The sequence below is a fragment of the Dysidea avara genome, chromosome 5 (genome assembly GCF_963678975.1).
Source record: "Dysidea avara chromosome 5, odDysAvar1.4, whole genome shotgun sequence".
Taxonomy (NCBI): domain Eukaryota; kingdom Metazoa; phylum Porifera; class Demospongiae; order Dictyoceratida; family Dysideidae; genus Dysidea; species Dysidea avara.
The window spans coordinates 29,458,273-29,463,964 of NC_089276.1; the positions used below are offsets into that span (position 1 = coordinate 29,458,273).

The 5,692-nt window shown below is 38.2% G+C and overlaps 1 long non-coding RNA gene across 1 annotated transcript; it reads left to right on the top strand.

Moving 5' to 3' along the window:
• Window positions 1-241: 241 nt before the first annotated feature.
• On the top strand, window positions 242-1,391 carry LOC136255856 (uncharacterized). Its single transcript, XR_010701146.1, has 2 exons — window positions 242-454; window positions 1,245-1,391. It is a non-coding gene; the product is annotated as an uncharacterized lncRNA (long non-coding RNA).
• Window positions 1,392-5,692: the final 4,301 nt, after the last annotated feature.

A 5,692-nucleotide genomic window follows, 5' to 3' on the forward strand; every position in this document is an offset into this window, starting at 1 on the left:
CAACTTTTATATGCTCAGCTGTATAGCACGTATATCATATGGGAGGGTGCGGAGGGGAGGGGTGGTGGGGCGCCCACGCGCAAGAAGTGGTTGACAGTGAAAAAACAGTCTATAAGTATCATACAACTGTTTAAATATATACGTTCTTTGATATAGTATATGCATTAGTTTGCCAGTGATAGTTATAAACGGCGAAAAGAATGTAATGAATTGCCCACCCACGCCCAATTTGCGCCTTCGTTAAAATGGCCTTGCTCAAAGACAATTAAATGTCTATGACATAGTTTTCTGTATAAATACTTTGGTTTGTTTATCATGCTGTAATATTGTGCTGCTGTGTTATGCTATAATAATATTAATGCTTATATTATTTAATGATGTTTGTTTCTATTACTTTAGTGCACGGTGGGAGGTGGAAGCGTCCATGATGATGATTGGGCAATGTGCAAATAAGGTGAGCGTATGCTTTGTAAAAAGAAGCCCACGTAGCTGTGCAGGGCTCATCTTCTGTACAGATCAGCTTCTGTATAGTCTTTCATTATTTTATTTTTCCCGAGGGGTAGCCAACGCCCACGCAAAACACAGAAATGGGGTTGTCAATGCCCAAGCAAAGCACCCAACTGGCGTATACGAGACTCCCAATCTTTATGTATTTTTAAAAGCATTTAGTGATATTGCTAACTAGTAACTACCTGTACAGTTGTTGATCTACATCTTGTTCTAGTTATTCATGATCAATCATTGTCTACTTTGTTAAACTCACTTTCTCCTTTATTTTTACATGATTTAGGATTTAGGATTTGGTTTCTAATATATTTGTGTATTTCTGATTGGATTTCTCACATAGCATACAAGATTCCCAAGGCATTGGCTACCCCTCGCTTTTTACCAATAGCCAGTTCATCTCTAGTTGACAAAGATTGATATTACAAACTAAATTAAATTCTTGATCACAGATACACATTTCCCTTGTTGCTATATGTGGCACACCACAAAATTAACCAATGTAAACAACCATTACCATACCTTGTAGTGTTTTATTTTTATGTGAATATGTAGTGAAGTGTGTAGTGTGTAGTGTGTGTGTGTGTGTGTGTGTGTGTGTGTGTGTGTAGTGTGTGTGTAGTGTGTGTGTGTAGTGTGTGTAGTGTGTGTGTGTGTGTAGTGTGTGTGTGTGTGTGTAGTGTGTGCGTGATAAAGATTTTTTAAATTCACCAATTTAAATGTGACTGTTTTTTCCACAGGTTTATACGTTGGAGAACTGCAAACAAGTAACTTGAAATTTTTATAATGACCATTTTTCAAAATATTTATTTGATTACATGTACAAAATACAAAGATGTATCACGTGATCTAAAAAAGTTATTAGCATGATGTACAAGGACTATTGACCATTGAAAAGTTGATGAATTAAACATTCAAGAACGTAATACTTCTCCATTGCAACTCGCCCACGCAATATAGCGCGCGCGTCATTAATAATCAGTGCTCAGCCAGGGTATGCGACTATTGGATTGAGATAGTGATTTTTATAAAATTATTTGTACCGTGTAAAACGTTCGTCACGAACGGTATAGCTAGCTGAAGTATTCAAGAAAGGATAGATCTAGCCTGGTATAACCTGGAATCGTTAAAAAGTTTGCGCCTGGATTGTTGAGGTGAGCCAATATTTTCATGGCCAATGGTTCTATGTGTAATGTTAAACCCCCTACTTTGTACCATGAAGAAGGCCGTATTAAGCTGTTACATTTTACGTGAAAGTAGATGTCATGCTGGCCATTCCTGCTAGAACCTGGAAAGGGTTTAAAAGTTATCTGACGCTCCATAACAGAGCCTTGAAAACCTGCTTCCAGTGTAGACGCGTGTATCTTGCCAATAAAAATTTTTTTATTAAAAGTCGCTTAATTGTTGGATATGTACTAAGAGGGATATTGATATGATTGAGAGAACACAACGACAAGCAGCTAGATTTGTGACCAGCAACTACTCCCGTTACGCTAGTGTCACGCAAATGCTTACAGACCTTAATTGGCCTACACTTGCACGATGCAGAGATGAACTGAAAGCCATAATGATGTTTAAAATAATTAACCACCTTGTTGACATCCCAGTAAATCCGTTTCTGACATCCATATCCACTGTACATAGTACCAGAGGTCATAATATGAGATTTATGCAACCAATGACACGGATTGATTCTTATGTGTACTCCTTTTTCCCTTCGGCAATCAAAATCTGGAATGATCTACCCCAAAATGTGATTGACTCCAATGATATTATTATTATTATTTGTTTTTACTGTGCAGAAATCACAAATGATTATAATGCACAGATATAATTACTTAAGTTGTTACAAAAATTATCCAGGGAAGGGGAATTAATTATATAGGGGGGAAGGGGGTTCCAAAGTTTAATTGCAGAGGGGAAAAAGGAAAATTTATACGAGTCAATGTTTGTCGTCAGTTGCCTGTAGTATCCTTTTCTTAATCGCGAATCATTAGGGGTAAAGTACTCTTTGGGGATATCAATAAGATCATTAATAATTTTATACATCATTATAAGTTTAGCTCTCTCTCTTCTTTGTTGTAAAGGGGGTAAGTTAAGTGTGCTTAGCATGTTAGTAACACTAGAGTAACTTGAAAACTCATTTAGGCAAAATCTGGCCGCTCTTCTCTGTACTGCTTCAATTCTATTAATATTATTTAAGGTATGGGGATCCCATACAGATGATGCATATTCAAGCACTGGCCTGACCATACTTCTGTAGCAGTTACATTTCACAGTGCTTGGACAGTGGCGCAGGTTTCTGTAAATAAAGGCATTGATTTGGTTAGCTTTATTGGTGATTGTTTGGATATGGTCATTGAAGGTAAGCTTGTTGTCGATGGTGACCCCTAGATATTTGGTAGATGGAACTTCCTTAATGGGAGAATTTTCAATATAATATGTGTGCAAGATAGGATTGCGCTGGTTTGTTACTCTCAGGAACTCACATTTCAGGATATTGAATGTCATCTTCCATCTGTTGGCCCATTGAGCAAGTAGATCTAAGTCCTGTTATAAGCTTAAGCAGTCAGCAATTGATGTTATTCGAGAATACAACAATACGTTATCTGCATACAGTTTGATCTTATTGTGGATGGAAAAAGGTAGGTCGTTAATATAAATCAAAAACAATAGAGGGGCAAGAACCGTGCCTTGAGGTACACCAGAAAGGACCTGGGTGGTATCACTTTTGTGGTTATCTAGAATAACGTATTGTGATCTGTGACTCAGAAATGATTTTAGCCAAAATAGTAGTGATCCTTGTACTCCGTAATGTGCTAGCTTGTGATACAGGAGCGAGTGAGAAACTTTATCAAAAGCCTTCCTGAAATCTAGTAGAAGGATGTCGCATTGTCCCCTTTGATTCAGACATTCGGCAAAATCATTCACTGTGGAAATCAATTGGGTTTCGCAACTTCTTCTCTTACGAAATCCATGCTGTTCATCACAAAGTGTTTGGTGGTGTTCTAAGTGTTTGGATATGGCAGAATAAACAATGTGTTCTAGAATTTTGGAACAAATACAAGTAAGGGATACTGGTCTGTAATTGCTTGGCTCAGTTTTACTTCCTTTTTTATATATCGGAACGACTGCAGCAGTTCGCCAAATATTTGGTAAGTGACCTTGGTCTAATGATGCCTGGAATACAATTGATAAAACAGGAGCAATCTCGTAAGCGACTTCCTTGAGGAAACGAGCAGGTAAATTGTCTGGTCCACTAGCTTTGTGTGGTTGGATGTTAGTTAGTAATTGGGCCACTCCTTCAACATGGACTGTTAATGGTGATATGCTAGGCAGAGGGATGTCATTTACTTCAGGTAAATGGGAAGTGTTGTTGCATGTGAAAACAGATGAAAAGTAATCAGCCAGCACATTAGCTTTGTCCTTAGAATCAATAAACTTAGTTCCTTGGTGGATAAGAGGGCCAATTCCAGTATTATCTTGTTTTCTACTTTTGATGAATGACCATAATCTTTTGGTAACTTTGCTGCTATTAGGGTCTATCAGGGAAGAGATGTAATTATTGAATGCTTGACGACATTCTCTTTGGCATTGTCTTTTAAGGTCATGATATTTGGACCAGTCTAAAGGGGAGTCAGAAGTACGTGCGCGATTGTAGGCACGTTGTTTCTTCCTACTTAAGCGTTTGACATTGTTGGTTACCCAGGGCTGCTTAGGTTGAGTGGAAGTGGACTTAGTGGGAACCATGGCCAGACCAACATTACATAGCACAAGAAAATTATTCCATAGGACATCTACTGGTGTAGAGGACGAGTAAGTGGTGATGAACTCATCACACAAAGATTGCATTTCTTGTCTTATATGATCAAAATTAGCTCGAGACCATAGGTAAATAGATCTTTCTATAGGAGGTCTTAACGGAGCAAGGACATAAGATGTCACAAGGATAGCTTCATGGTCACTAATACCATCAATTGTGTTACAAAATTCAACTAACGAAGGTCTGTCAGTAATAAAAACATCTAGTATATTTGAGCCTCTGGTTGGATAATTGACAAGTTGAGACAAAGCATTATCTTGCAGGAAGTCTAGAAATATCTGGTTTAGGTTAAGTGAGTATTGATGACTGTTGATGGTGTTGTTGACCCAATCTATATCTGGGAGATTGACATCTCCAGCAATCCACAGTGCTGAGTCAGGATAGCTATGTCTGATAGATTCCAGCTGGTGGCAGCATTCATTTAAATAAGCTTCATTACTTGATGGAGGTCGGTAGAGTGAACAGATAATTAAGTGAGGCTGGTTGGGAAGTTGTATCTGGCATGCCACTAGTTCACAGGATGATTCTATCTGTATGTTACAGGAAGCAAGAGAATCATGGCATGCTATAAAAACGCCTCCATAGCCATCAGCACGGTCAATCCGATGTACATTGTAATTAGATGGAAATATTTCACAGTTCTTAACATCAGGTTTGAGCCAAGATTCACAACCTATAATAATGTCAGGGGTATGGAAACAGATAAGGTTAAGAAAGGACTCCTTTTTAGCTAAGAGAGACTGACAATTTAGAGATAAGACGGTAAGGGAGCGATTAAATGAATTATCAAGATAATCATTAGGAGTAGGATCACTAGGGGTAAGGGGTAACTGATTATCAGTGCGGGGGGAAGCTAAGTTTGCCTCCGCACTATCCTCCCATTTTTTATCATGTAGATGTTTTCTGTTTTGTTCATATTAATTAACTGTTCCCGTAAGGCCTTGTTCCTCTTCTGTTCAATGGGTGTGAAATCTGGGGTGATGAATACGTTACGGACATCTTCTGGGTGAGAGGTAGATCTTAGTTTAGATTTATTTCTTAGTATTAAGGCTTTCTCCTCCATACTGCTAAGGGTTAGTTTAAGTAAACGTGGTCGGTTAGATTTTTTACCTAAACGGAAAGCATTTGTAATAGCCACTTTCGCTCCCAAGTAATTCTGAAATAATGATACACATTTCTTGATGTCATCTTGCTTTCTAGATTGGCCATCATCTGCAGTGGATTCTTCTAACTTATGGATCATTATGTTCAACTGCCGCTTTTCTTTCTCTTTTTGCTCGGAAAGTAAAGACACTGCAATTTGCTCTGCAGATTCAGGGGGTACAGCATTAACAGAAGTAGAGACCTTTGATAACTGTGTAGTGT